Raw genomic sequence first — 15,738 nt, forward strand, 5'->3', positions numbered from 1 at the left:
AGAGAATCCTCATGGATATAAAACATGGCTGAACTTTGACAAATGCCTTACTAACTTCCTTCCTTGGCTATAAGCTAGAAGAATTTTCTAAGTCTCTAGCCTGGTGAAAGTAAATGAACTCTTTAAGATTGGGGAGGCCGGTGCCGCGGCTCACTAGGCTAATCCTCCGCCTAGCGGTGCCGGCACACCAGGTTCTAGTCCCGGTTGGGGCGCCGGATTCTGTCCCGGTTGCCCCTCTTCCAGGCCAGCTCTCTGCTGTGGCCAGGGAGTACAGTGGAGGATGGCCCAAGTGCTTGGGCCCTGCACCCCATGGGAGACCAGGATAAGTACCTGGCTCCTGCCATCGGATCAGTGTGGTGCGCCGGCTGCAGCGCGCCGGCCGCGGCAGCCATTGGAGGGTGAACCAACGGCAAAGGAAGACCTTTCTCTCTGTCTGTCTCTCTCACTGTCCACTCGGCCTGTCAAAAAAAAAAAAAAAAAAGAATGAATAAATGAATAAATGAATTATTAAAAAAAAAAAGATTGGGGAGAGCATCTCTCCTTCTACTTATGATTTCTTTGTTCTGTTACTTCTAATGAGCCATGGTTAAATGTTGAGGTCAGATACCTCCTTGGCTGGGGTCATTAAGTTAAATTCTGCCCGCTTGCTGGGAATTTGTGAATAGTAAATACTAGATTCATATTTCCTTTTTAAAATATTTGTTTGTTTGTTTGTTTTTATTTTAAAGGCAGAGTGACTGGATGGATGTTGGGAGAGAAAATCTTCCATTTCAGTCCACTCTCCAGATAGCTGCAGAAGCCAAAGCTGGGCCAGAACAAGACTTGAGACCAGGGGTTCCACCAAGTTCTCCCCTATGGGTAGCACAGACTTTGAAGCTGCTTTCTGGATACATTGGTGGTGAACTGTATCAGAAGTAGAGTATTCAGGACTCAAACCAGCACTCTGATATAGGATGCGGGCTTTGCAGGCAGTGGTATAACTGCTGCACCACAATGCCCATACCTGAATAAATATTTCTAAGTGGCTTACTTTTTTTTTTTTACTTTTTTTTTATTTTACAGGTAGAGTTATAGACAGTGAGAGAGAGAGACAGAGAGAAAGGTCTTCCTTCCATTGGTTCACTCTCCAAATGACCACTACAGCATGCACTGCACCGATCTGAAGCCAGGAGCCAGGTGCTTCCTCCTGGTCTCCCAAGCGGGTGCAGGAGCCCAAGCACTTGGGCCATCCTCCACTGCACTCCTGGGCCACAGCAGAGAGCTGGACTGGAAGAGGAGCTACTGGGACTAGAACCCGGCGCCCACATGGGATGCCACTGCCGCAGGCGGAGGATTAGCCAAGTGAGCCACGGCGCCGGCCCTCTAAGTTGCTTACTTAAACAAACAAAAACAAAGAACATGAGTTAAACAATTATGACTCATGGGCCACATTGAGCCATACTTTGTATGCAGCCTGCAGCCTAAGAATGGTTTTTATATTTTCTAGATGTTGTAAGAGAAAAAAAGGAAACGTAGACTTCAAGGTTAAGACGTTTCATTCCTTGACCTTTCCAGAAAATATCCAGGGACACTTTTAGGTCAAGTAGGACTTGGCTCCCCAAATTCATGCAGTGTTTAAACTCAGATATCTTAATGTGAATGGTTGATTGATTAAGGGTGGAGACTTGATCTATTGATGGTGTCTGAGAGTCGGGGCCAAAAGGTCTTTGGGTCACTGAGGCATGCCCTAGGAAAGTGATTCTTGTGAGAGGCTTCAGTACCTCAGTTCCAGTTCATCCTAGGTTCTCTCCTGGCTCACATGATCACTGCTGCCACATTCACTATTACTAGCCTCCACCAGATTCCAGATCTGTGGCTGCCAGCTCCTGTAATCTCCACTATAAACTGAAATAAATGTTTTTTCCAAAGAAGCTCTTCTCAGGTATTTTAGTTAAAGTAACGAAAAACAGATGAATACAACACTTGATACAGAAAAAGTGACCACCACCACCAAACAACTGGATCTCATCACTTTCATAGAACACTATATCCAAAACCAGAAGAATATACATTGTTTAAAGAGCATATGAAACATAAACCAAAGATAAATCATATTCTGCATCATAAAACACATCATAATAGATTTAAAAGAACTGAAGTCATAGGAAGTATGTTCTCTGACAGTAGTAGAATTAAACTAGAAATCAATCACAAAAAGATAACAGAAAAATCTCCAACCACTTTAAAATCAAACACACTTCAAAAATTCCATGGTCAAAGAGGATATCTCAAAGGAAATTTAAAAATGTACTGAGTTGAATAAAATTGAAAATGCATCCTATGAACACTTTTTGAATATAACTAAAGCAGTACTGAGAAAGGAATTTATAGCAAATTTATAGCATTAAAAGCTTATATTGAATAGAAGAAAGACCTTGAGGAATCAATATAAACTAAATCTCCACCTAAAAAGTAGAAAAAAAAAGAGAATAAAGTAAACCCAAAGCAAGCACACGTGATAATCTAGAAGTATAGACATAGAGACCAGTGAAAAACAAAAAGGGGACTTTTACAAATATGGCTGTTCTATTTATTTTTTATTTTTTGTAAAGTTTTATTTATTTCAAAGGCAAAGTGATAGAGATAGAAAAAAGAGAGAGACCGGTGCTGCAGCTCAATAGGCTAATCCTCCACCTGCGGCGCTGGCACCCCGGGTTCTAGTCCCAGTCAGGCGCTGGATTCTGTCCCGGTCGCTCCTCTTCCAGCACAGCTCTCTGCTGTGGCCCGGGAGTGCAGTGGAGGATGGCCCAAGTCCTTGGGCCCTGCACCCGCATGGGAGACCGGGAGAGGCACCTGGCTCCTGGCTTCAGATCAACGAGGTGCGCCAGCCGCATCATGCCAGCAGCAGCGGCCATTGGGGGGTGAACCAATGGAAAAGGAAGACTTTTCTCTCTGTCTCTCTCTCACTGTCCACTCTGCCTGTCAAAAAAAAAAAAAAAAGAGAGAGAGAGAGAGAGAGAGCAAGAAACAGATCTCCCACCAGCTGGTTCTCTCCCTAGATATCCTCAACAGCTGGGTCTGGATCAGGTCAAAGCCCAGAGCCAAGAATTCCATCTGTATCTCCCACGTGGGTGGCAGGAACATAAGTATTTGAGCCTACTGTATCCCAGGTGCATTGGCAGGAAGATTAATGGGAAGCAGAAATGAAACTTGATCTGATATGGGTGTCCCATGTGATGGCCCAATCCACTGTCCAAAAGATTTACCCTTGGCCATTTTATTTTTAATAAAAATGCTAACGCAGATCAATAGAGATAGGATCATATTTCCAGCAAATGGCTCACTAACCATTGCACATAGATAAGCACAAAACAAGACAAAAACCAAGATCTCTCTCTGCATCTCATATCTTATACAGCAGTAGCTGTAACTTCTAATGCCCTTTAACACAGTAGGGTAACTATGGTTGATAATATTCAATTGAATATTTGTAAATAGCTACTAAAGAGACCTTTGAGTGCTTCAAAGACAAAGAATCAATATTTGATGAGATGAATACATCAATTTCACTTATCTGATCATTACACATTGTATGTGAAATATCACATGTACCCCATAAGTATGTATAATTAGTATGACAATTGAAACAAAGTAAATTTAAAAAGTGAACCATAGATCTAAATGTAAAGCCAAAAATTATTAGAAGAAAACATACAGAACTCATAGATGTGACACCAAATGCCTGATAAAGGAAAAATGATAAAGTGGAATTAATCAAAATTAAAAACTTTTGTGCCACAAATTGCACCTAGTATTTGGGACCCTGCCATTCATGTGGGAATCCAGGATGTATGGAATTCCTGGCTCCTGACTTCAGCCTGGTATAGACATGGCTGTTGTGGCCACTTGGGGAGTGGAAAATTTATCATTATACATGGATATTTCTAACCAGCAATAAAAAATAATGAAGCATTGATATATGCACAACTTAGTTGAATCTCCAAGGCATTATGCTGAGAAAAATAATCTAATTTCAAATGTTTATATACTGTATGATTTCATTTCTATGATATTCTCAAACAGACAAAATTATAGTGTGGAGGAATGATCAGTAGTTACCAGGGACTGGAGGAAGTTAAGGGTATGATGATTCTTAAGGAGCAACACAACAAGATTTTTGGAGGGAGAGGAACCATTCTGCTTCCTGTTTGTGGTGGTGACCCCATACTTGTATTAAGATTCTTAGAACTAACCCACCCTAAACAAAAGTCAACTTGACTACATGATAACTGAAAAATCAAAACCAAAAACATGATGCTATGTTTATTGATGGCAATTCATTACAATGGGTAATCAAGAAGAACTGGCCTTATGTAGATTTTTGAGTCAAGTGCTGAATGATAAAAACATTTTTGAAATGGCAGTCTGACTATCAGCTTCAGTTAGCAAGTGATGCATGTAGTACGTCTCTAATAAATTATTCTGGGATAATTAAAAAAGATGGATATTGGGGTCAAGATACCCACTTCCCTATAAAGTACATAGGTTAAACTCCTGGCTGCTGCCTCCAGCTTTCTGCCAATCCAGACCCTTGGAAGCAGATGTGATGGCTCAAGTACTTGGGTCCCTACCACTCAAATGGGAGACCTGGATTGAGTCCCTGGCTACCGGTTTCAGGCCCAGCCCATCCTCAGACATCGAGCTATTTGATGAGTGAGGCAATGCATTTTGTCTTTGTCTCTCAAATGGAAAAAAATAGGAATAAGTGAATGGACTCTAAAATGTATTTTAGAACACATGTCTGTGTGACCTTAAAATAGAAATGTCATACATTAGAACAGTGCCACGACTGAACAAGATATATCATCTTTACTGCTTCCTGCTTCTTTGTATATCCAGATAATATTGACAAGAACTACAGAGAGTCTTAGAAATAAATGATAAATTACAAAGAAAAAATAAAATAAAACCGATATGGTGTGGCAAACAGCAGGATACAACCTGAATAACTTGGATGTTTGTGATCATCTTGTCAGGCACATAGCAGGTAAACAACAACTGTTAGCAACTTAAATAAACACAGCAGTGTTTGATGACTGAAAGAACACCAAGTCTTTACCATCTTTGAACCAAGGAGCTTGAAGGACATGAATTTTACTCTTTCATATTCAGCCAAATAAAATAAATGTAGATTCGGACACCATTCATGTTTCAAACTCATATTCCAATGCCCTGTTTGAAATGTTTAGAATACAAAAATACCACTTCTGCACATTTGTCCAAATATTTTCTTTAACGTTTTATCTATATAAGGTCCAATATTGTGTTGAATAATCCAACTAAGCTGAAAGAACTTAATTGAGCTTAAGAAATTTTATTCCACAGAATATAAGTAGTATAACTCATGAGAAAGGCTATGTCTATTAAATAAGATGTTGACTTCATGAATCAGAATAGATTTATTATTTTACTTCTTCTTCCTCCCTGTTCGATGTTTTTTCACTAGTTAACAGAGTTCAATTCAGGACCTGCCTGGTGATTTTAGAAACATAATTACTTTTTAATTTTTGGAGAGGAAGAGTTTCCCCCTCCCTTGTTGTGCCCGTAAACAGCTTTAAGACAGTAAAATATTCTAGGAGAAAAAAAAAAGGGTGAAAAAGAATGTGGACAAATTAATTGTGTCTGTGAAAATGAGGAAATAATACATACTCCTTATAAAGCTATTCATGATAGAATCTTACTTTCCATTATTTCATTCACTCCACAACTAACATTTAAACAGCTTCTTTGTACCAGCATTTTCAGCGTTGGGTTACTAGATTAATCAGTAAGTAAAATTAGATTTAGAGTTCTTAAGCAGAATTGTTCAAAGAAAATATTCTTGTATACAAGAAGTATTCAAAGTATACTTGTATACAAGAGTATTTTTTTGCATACAGAAATACTGTCTCGCTGTACTCATATGTAGGAAATTGAGAAGGGCCTGCCTTCTTCTGTGGACTCCCAAGCTTGGATGATAGGTAGACTCAATAATTCAGAAATCCAGAGCTCGAAAGGATCTTTTAAGTTCAACCTTCTCCTTTTAGAAATGAAAAACTGATGTTGAGAGCTGGAACTGAGTCAGGGATATCCATTTCATTAGTAGTAGAATCACCTGAAAACCCAGGCCTTTTTATTTGACACCTCTGCCTTCGTCCTTGACCTACCTTATTGCACAGTTTAAGGAGGCAGATCTGAGCTTTGGCTCAAGTTTGAGTTGATTTCTTTCCTCCTATTCTCCACCTTGCTGAAAGACTTCGGTGGTCCTTTCTCCACTGATTCCATTCTTTTTAAAAAGTCTTCCATTATTCTGTAAGTCTCCCAGAAACTTGGCCTGGCCTGACTTATCACTTGGATTACCGCGTCTTGGCAATATGTTCCTACTCAGCAATCCCTGCCCTCTGAAACACATCTTTCTGCCAACCCCAATGCAAACCCGTTTCCTACTTCTGCCTTACCTCTGGGCATCTGCTATTATTCACCACTTCATTATCTGGCTATTTGTCTGCTTCAAAATGCATTTTAGAACTAGTGTGTCTGACATTGATCTGTAAGTGGAATGGCCTGTACTCTACAGGCCTGGAGCTACATTATTTGACTGGATATTGGCCAAATAAAATAAAACAGTCTACATGCTCCTGAATATCCAGTCAGAGTGCAATTGAAAGGAGAACCTGAGATTTCCAAGAACAGAGAAATCTGGCAAAACTGCAGGTCGGGAACACACCAAAAACAAGGCATCCTCCTGCTTTGAAAATTTCAAGCTACTACAAAGAAGTTCCACAATGCATTTGAGAAAGAAGACAAGTAGAACAGTGATGACAAGGCTCAGCAATAAAAATGTAGTGGCAAGTGACTGGATGACATCTTTACCTTGCAATTATGCAAAGTATTTGTAGCAAATTCTGACTTCCAGGTTATTTTCAAAATGGCCATCTCGCAACACCAGATCAGAGTAGGCTTTGCCCACAGTGATCTACTCCCAGACCCTACCATAATGTGCAAGAAGTGGGCACACTGCCTGATAATCAAAGTGTTTTACTTGGATTCAGGAAAAAGGATGCAAAGTTCAAAAAGGAAAAACGATGAAGAAATGCCAGGATATATGTAAGCTTCAAATACAAATGGTGAATTTTAGATTTCACTGGACCAATGCAAATGTTCATTTACCATAGCACAGTACCTTACAGTTTGGAAACCTACTTCATTTGATTTTCATCTGACATATACTTGTCTACCAAGGACCACCATTATCCATCCCTGCTGACCAGATTTTCATGAATCACTGTGGAGGCCAATCTTAGGATAAAGCTTCATATGAGCATCTAAGAAAAACAAACTCTACTGGCAGATTGCACTTCAATTTAAAGGGTGCACAAGACAATTGGGAGCAGGGGTAGTTAATGTTGCTGTGTTAAAATATGTGGCAAGATTAGGGTACAGACCAAGTAATGACAGAGTGTAGGAGTGAGAGAAGTAGTAACACCACAGAAGGTTCAGAGGAGAGACCTTATTGGAACATTTTCTGTTATTTCCCATGGTGGATAGGAGGTGCATGGTGGAGGCAGGGGATGCTGTCAGATTATGTTTCTTCTTAGTCTCTCCTGCCAGCTTTGGATTTCCCCTGATCTTGGATTTCATCCACTTTCAACCTCCCCCAAATTTTCAAGAGCTTTGGTCAAAATAGGGGAATTTTGATATACAGCTTTGTCAGGTCTCAACAGTGTAAAGGTGATCTTGTCACATCTTACCAATAAAACTCTGCTTTGAAAAATGTAGTCTCTAATGACCTTTCAGGTGCCCATGACATTTCAAATAAAACTGCAGAAAACATAAAAGATAGCTCAGATTGTGTCCAAATAGAAACTAGACATTACTCATCCACCCGCATATTCGGCAGACAGTGTAAATAAAAATTTTGGCAAGTTTGGTTGGAAGCAGAAGTCTGGGCTCCTGGTGCCCTGTATGGGAAGCTGCTGGAAGCCACTGCTCTGGAGCTGTCGCCATACATAGCTGAAGAGGCTGTGGCTCAGGAGGTGAAAGGCAGGGCGGGGCCAACCAGAGTCCCAGGAAGCTTGGTCATGCGAGCCCAGCCCAGCCTGGACTGTTCCAGGGTTGAGGAAGCTACACTTGCCAGGCCAGAGGCAGAGATGAATGTGGGTGCTGCCGTCTGCAGTAGGAAATGTCCAGTACAGCAGAAGAAGAAAAACCCCCACGCATCATCTGAAATTGCGATCGGCTCACTAATAATCACAGAACAAAGTTAGAGATCACCATTCAGGCATGTTTTACTGACTATCAGAGATGTTTGACAGAAAGACCTGGGCTGAGTGGATGCAAAGGACCCAGTGGGCGTCCTTAGGACAGTTATGTTGGTTCTTTCTCCACTGTTCCTAGCAAACGCAATAGTCTTCTGGAAATTGGCCAAGATCACGGAAGCCAGGTAGAAGGAGCAAAAGAACAAACAAAGACTTCCAGAAAAGACAGCTAAAGCTAAGAACGGCTGAGAAAGTACTGAAGGAACAAGCAGGCTCCACAACCAGAAAAATCACTTGGAAAATGAAGCAGCTTTAGAAGGACCCACAAAGGTTTCTAAGGTTTCTTTGGTTTTCTTGACAGTATTTAGGAAATGAAATCAGAACACAGGAAAGAATACCACCTGACATCTATGCTGTATTAACTTTTGACATGGGAGTAGGTTTTTGGTGTCTACTGATGGCTACTCTAAATTAGTACCTGTTATACAAATTGAGCATCTCAAATGTGAAAATCTGAAATGCTCCAGCTTCTGAAATATTTTGTGCACAGATATGATGCCACAAGTCAAAACTCCAGATGTGTTCTCATGTGATTGGTTGCAGTCAGAAGACAGGCACAATAAAAATCCATATATACATATGAATATATATAAATATATTATGAAACGATTATGTGTGGATTAAAAATATTTTTGCATCCAAATAAACTTTTCTTTTATTTCCAATTTGACCATGAACTTTTGGAAGTATGCTTGTATTCTTATGCTAAGAATTGAGTGGTCTTGTCAGATGATCTGTTGATTATACAGATAGCACTTGTCTTTTGTTCTTTTGTTTTAACTCATATGATAGGCATTTCCTGCATCTTTTAATCAAACAGGTTTGAGGTGAAAATTAAAATGTAATATTTCTTTTATAGAAGTCTAAGAGTTAACAGTTAAGTCATACTTCATACGTGGCAATAAAAAGGCTTAAAATTTGAATAAATTTTGTTGAGAAATAGTATGGAAAAGATAAATTATGTCAAAATGAGAATGCATTATACAACTAGAAGTATAGAGTTAAAATGATCTTTCAGTTAAGTAGGATAGAGAACATTTTACTATTAAGCATGGCTTTTAGAAATGCAGTAATGGGGTCAGCGCTGTGGCATAGCAGGTAAAGCTGCCGCCAGCAGTGCCGGCCCCATATGGGCATCTGCGCGAGTCCCAGCTGCTACATTTCCAATCCAGCTCTCTGTTGTGGCCTGGGAAAGCAGTGGAAGATGGCCCAAGTCCTTGGGCCCCTGCACCCACATGGCAGAGCCGGAGGAGTCTCCTGGCTTTGGTTCCGCACAGCTCCTGCCATTGTGGCTAATTGGGGAATGAGCAAGCGAACGGAAGACCTCTTTTTCTCTTCTACTCCTCTCTCTCTGTGTAACTTTCTCTATTTCAAATAAATAAATAAATCTTTTTTTAAAAACACAGTAATGTTATTCACTTCAGTAGGTAATGGCACATGAATCTTGTCTGCACCTCTGGCTATGAATTTTTAGTTGCAAAAAATTGTCACTATCTCTAATTTTAAAATGAAACTAGATTTTGAAATAAATTACTCTTTCTTTACAAAAATATCTTGTTAAATTCCTTCAGTCTACAAAATCCTTTCTACAGAATAGATCCTAGCTCCAGAATGTCCTGTTCATCTTGTGCATAGCATTGCCACAGAGAACCATGATTTGCTTACCTGTGATACTAGAAGTGCTGCCATGAAAATTTTGTGCCATTTTCAGTTTCCTTAAAGTGTCCAGAAGCACTTACTGAGATTGTTGACTTCACAGAGAGTGACAACAGCCACTTTTTGAGACATGTGTCTACAAGATGCTATCATTGGTGCCAGCCGTCGAAAATATGTTAAGATGTTGGCCTTCAGCAAAATTATATTTCGGCATGAGGGATAGGGGTAAAATTCTGCTCTAATTTAGAGATATATTGAGGACGAGAATGGTGAAAAAAATCACCATAACACAGAATGTGTATGCTGTTTTTCCAAAAGTAACGTCTTTAAAGAGGCCATACAAATACAAGAAAAGGATTAACTAACTGCATTTAAGTTTTTACTGTTATGTAGGTTGTGACAAAATTGCATACTGAAATAAAGTCTTTTTTATATAAAACTACTGTAGAAATCCAAGGAAAAAGAGAAAGTAAAGGAAAGAAAAAGAAAAACAAGACCAAAAGAAAGACGGAAGGAAGGAAGGAAGGAAGGAAGGAAGGAAGGAAGGAAGGAAGGAAGGGAAAGAAGCAAAGGTACCAGAAAAGGACAACCAAGTTAAATAGGAATTCTTCATTTTTTTTTTGCTACAGCTATACCCTATTTTAAATCCAACTTCAAATTCATAAGTTTCAGTAGCCCTGTACTTTAGAACAATTTTCTCTAAGAAAGAGTTACTTCAGAGTACACTGAACCTTTCAGATGCAAATATTACATTAGTTTTCTGTTGCCTAGAAATACATGACCACGACATTGGTAGCTTAAAAAAAAATGTTCATTTCTTATCTCACAGCTTTGCAGATCAGAAGTCTGAGTGTGATATTTCTGAGTGCTTTACTTTGGGACTACAAGTGTGAGAGACAAAGACATCAGCCCATCTAATCTCACACGTCTCTGTTTTCTTCCTGGCTCTTGTCTGGGCATTAACTACTGTCACAAGACCAGCCCCAGGACATTTTTTAAAGGATGGGTACAACTAAAAGGATATACATTATCTCCCCCAAGTTTTAATTTATACTGTGATATATGGTAAATCGTATGGAAGAAAATCCAAAATTTCAAAATTTCAGAAGAATAATTTTAGTACTCAAAAGTTATACATTTGTCAAATGGTAGAGTCAGTCTAAAAATGCAGATCTTAAAAGTTATGAAATATTCACGAGAAAACTAGCATTTTAGATAGCACTGGAATCACGCACAGGATTTGATCGTGAGGAAATATGAAGGGGAGGATGCTCCCAAGCACTGAGAAACATGTCAGAAGAGACAGAGTTAGAAGTACAGAAGGCTTATGGACAATGGACTTATTTGATTAAAAGAGTGGGAGATGGAATTGAAAGCAAAGCCAGAATTTCTGATAAATGTGTGTTGTCATTTTAGGCACAAAATAATGTGTTTTTTTTTTTTCATTTTAAATTGTAATGTGCTTCCAGACACTATATGTGTGTATGTATATGTGTAAGTGTATGTAAGTGTGTGTGTGTGTGTGTGTGTTTTCTCCTTTACCACAGAGAAGAACACATATAATACTCATTTACTTACCTAGAAGGAAACAGAAACAAAAATATTCCTAACACTGGCATATATACAAGGTGCCTTCAAAGAGTTCATAAAAATGCATATTATGATAAGGATACTTCAAAAAAGTCATGGGAAAATGGAATTAAATGGTAAATTTAATTAAAGGAAATTTTAGTGTAAAAATTTTGAAATTTCTGTATACTCCCATTCATAAACACGTACATATAACAGTGGTTCACAAAAAATTGCTGTCAGTTGTCCCATTTGATTATCACAAAAAATCCCAAGGTAGGGAGATTATTACTATTGTTATTGTTAGATTTACTTCACAGAAGACAAACTGCTATTAAGAGGTTAAGAAGATGGGCTGGCCCTGTGGCACAGCGGGTTGAAGCCCCAGCCTGCAGCATTGCCATCCCAAATGGGTGGCCAGTTTGGGTCCCAGCTGCTCCTTTTCAGAGCTGCTTCAGATCTGTTGCTGTCATCTGGGGAGTGAACCAGCAGAATGGAAGACCCCTCTCTCTGGCTCTACCTCTCTCTGTAACTCTGTCTTACAAATAATTCTTTAAAAAAAAAAAAAAAGAGGTTAAGAAGTAAAACCATGGCTTGAACCAGGGCTTTTGATCCATACTGACAGGGTACCATCTATTTCCATATAGTGTCTTCTCCTGTCAACCCCTTCAAAGTCTTCTGGCTACTGGCTCAGCAGCACCAAACTACAAAAGAGTAACATGAGTTTCTGCTGGGAAAGATGTGATAGTTCAAAGTATCGAGTTAGTAGCTCTACTAACGAATCATTCTCAGTTGATTAATTTGAAGGCAGGCAATTCCACAGATACAAAACATCTATTCAATTTAGTGTTTTAAAAATTCAGTGGAATTAGGACTAAGCAACTGGAAAATTATATTTTGCAGTTGCCAAACATCTACTTATGACTGAACATCTGGATTTGGATGAACAGGCAATCATCCAGATATTTTCACATGGCTAGACACTTGGCAAAAAGATCACCCAATATATAACCAACTGAATGCTTTGCAAACATCCAGATGTTTGGAACTTCTAATGTAGTCTTTAAGTAATTATAGATATGACATCTCCTTCCTCCTTTCCACCTTTAATAGTTGATCACTCTCATAAGATGTTTAAATATGGTAAATTCCATTGTGAATCTTCAGACTCAGATATGAAAAGTGTTTTTCCATCTGGATATCTATATAGCCAAAATAATATTTTGCTCACCATCCTGTTGTAGATTATGACCCATCCTACAATTTCATGTAATTCATTAATACTGGCCCACTTAACAGAGCATGAGGGCTCATTTTTTCTCTAAATTTCTCCTGTTCAAGTAGTAAATTCTCTTCAAGGAGTTACAGCTTGTGTCTCTTTTCCTTCAGTAATACCAGGCAACCACAGAAACAGAAGAAAAATAAGCAACACACCCAACTGCATTCTTCCTCTGCTTAATTCCTGAGTTTTTCAGGGAATAACACCTGTCAGCTCTCCTGTTAAGCCCCTTTAGGGAGTTTCTTGCAAAGTGACTTAAGTAATTAAGTCTTTCATTGATAGCTGCATGTCAATGAGTAAAACACTGTATAAGATACGGTAGTCTAAAAGGAGCATAGCATCATGATGATTGAGCTTTATGATATCCTATGCTTTCTAATTCAATACTCATATCACAGCAAGATTGACAATGTAATGTCTATTTTATATATTGAGTCACTTTTGCTCAGAGAGATTAACCATCTTGCCAAGGAGATGGATCTTCAATACAGACTTTGCTCCAAATCTGAGAGATTTTTCTAGTAGGTTAGGTTTTCAAAATTGTATTCTGTACAAATTCTAAATCTTGAGGTGTTAATTAGCAATCTGGTGAAAAAGGTGTTTCTTGGTGAAACACTTGCATAAGTTAATTTAACTTTTGCTTAACAGCATTTTCCAAACAGTTTGCTGTGAAAACTTTTTTTTCCAAAACATTTATTAAATTCCTCTAGTCCAGGGCAGGTGTTTGGCACAGTGATCAAGTTGTCACATGGGATGCTCACAACCCATATCAGAGTGTCTGGGTTCAAGTCTCACCTCTGCTTCTGATCCAGTTTCCTGCTAATGCATATCTTAAGAGATAGGGAGACTCAAATTGAGTTCTAGACTCCTGGTTTCAACTTGGTCCAGCTTTGGGCTGTGGATGTTCGGGGAGTGATCCAGTGGAAGGAAGTATTTTTCTTTCTCTCTTTTCTTTCTTTCCTTCTTTCAGCAAAGGTAAGGTATTCCCATATTATTTACTTATTATGGAGAGCATAATAATCAAAGTCAGTATTATCATTTTAAAATTTAAGCAAAGACATAATACCTGGGTATATTGTGTTACGAGAGAGATTATTTTTGACAAACAGAGTTGTAGGCTATAGCAAAAAGGAACATGGCACTAGGGTTAGATTTTCCTCATACAGATCATCATTCTAATGCTTATTTCTTTGACCTTAGAAAAGTTATTTTGATGATCTAAGACTCTATTTGCTCATCTGTAAGGTGAAAATTAAATAGTACCTAACTTATAATAGGGAAGATTAAATAAAATAAACATAGAGCATTTAGCAAATGGTCTGAAATAACATAAATGCTCAATAAATAATTATTATTACCACTACTTGTGCATGGGATTTATATTTAGAGAAAGATTTCAAAAAAGTGCTATACCAATACAAAAAGATACAGCTGATGGTAAAAAAACTAGAAGTTTCTTGCCAGTCATTGGAGGCAGTGATTTATACATTTCTTTCTCCTCCCCCCCCAAAAAAAAGGAAACAAGAGGCTTTCCTCATTGTAGGCTACTCAATTTATCCAAAGGATCCCCCAAAACAGCCGAAATAAATTGAGGACGGCCAACTGAAGGTTATAAGCAAGCTTCCATCACTAGACAGGCCATAGGAAATCCCAAAAAAGGTGTGGGAAAGTATAGACACGAAAGAATCTCACTTGACACCCCAGTCCTTGGCTTGGGACAACGACAAAAATGTTCCCAAGGACAGCATAGACATTTTCCATTGTCAGATTCAGCATTCCACTTGGAACTTAATGACAGAAGGCATTGCAGTTGTAATTATTCTCCTCTGCGTCCCACCCCAGCCACCCTCCAGCAGGCTCTCAGCGGCCTTGCCTAAGCCCTGCAGAAGACAAGAAACACAAAGGGGATATTTGTGGCTAGACTGTCTCTAATTAGCCAGAATGAGAACAATGATTGGCTTTTCCTCTGGGCCAGCCTGGAAAAAAAAATCCTGCATTTTTTGGGTGGGATAGGGAAAGAATTTTTGGCCCACAGATCGAAATTCCAAGTAAGAATCTTCAGAGACGTATAAGGACCGTGACCCATTCTGTTCACTCAGCCAGAGCTCCAGAAATTCAGAAGATGTATGGGGCAGTAGCCCTAGAAATGGTGGTGTGGCTGCTCAGCCGCTACTTCTCAAGGTCCAGAGCATGTGAATTCAACTCTGCTTGTTTGAGAAAGGCAGGTTCCCAAGTTTCTTTCCTGAGAAGCTAAATTTGTTATGCCTGGGTTCAAGCTCAAGAATTAGAAATGTTATCAACATCCCTTCCTCTCTGAGAAGGATTCTGTTCCAGAGGATCTGCACACCAAAGTTTAAGACGAAAAAAACCATCCTATGTGGTTGCTGGAGGGTGTTGCTAACCAGACTGAGGCCCCGCTTCAAGGAAAGTTTACTTTCCAGTTTGTATGTGAACAACAAAATATACCAAGACTTTAATTATTAATCTTTAGCATCAGGACCAAGGACAAATGAGCAGATTACAGGTCAAATATCAGTTTCAAAATCTATCTCCTTTACCTATGGGTTGGAAAACATACAATATTTGAAGATTCCTGCTCTTCTTAACACCTGTGAGAAAAAATAATTAAAAAAAAAAACACAAAATTTTAAAAAACACGCAAAGAAGGGTTTTGTATTGAGTAAATGGGGTAGTCTTTATAAATGTGTCTATAAATGGTAAAATCTTTCACAAAAATTCATGAATATGGTAAATATAGCTCTCAGAAACAAATGTGTTGTAACAGAGATAATCTCAAAGTTCTATGAGGCGATGGCCGGCGCCGCGGCTCACTAGGCTAATCCTCCGCCTTGCGGCGCCGGCACACCGGGTTCTAGTCCCGGTCGGGGCGCCGGATTC

At 39.0% G+C, this 15,738-nt stretch overlaps 1 pseudogene; it reads left to right on the top strand.

The window, feature by feature from the left end:
* Positions 1-8,322: 8,322 nt before the first annotated feature.
* LOC100346117 (small integral membrane protein 15-like) lies at positions 8,323-8,525 on the top strand (annotated as a pseudogene).
* Positions 8,526-15,738: the final 7,213 nt, after the last annotated feature.

Source organism: Oryctolagus cuniculus, chromosome 7 (genome assembly GCF_964237555.1).
Source record: "Oryctolagus cuniculus chromosome 7, mOryCun1.1, whole genome shotgun sequence".
NCBI lineage: Eukaryota > Metazoa > Chordata > Mammalia > Lagomorpha > Leporidae > Oryctolagus > Oryctolagus cuniculus.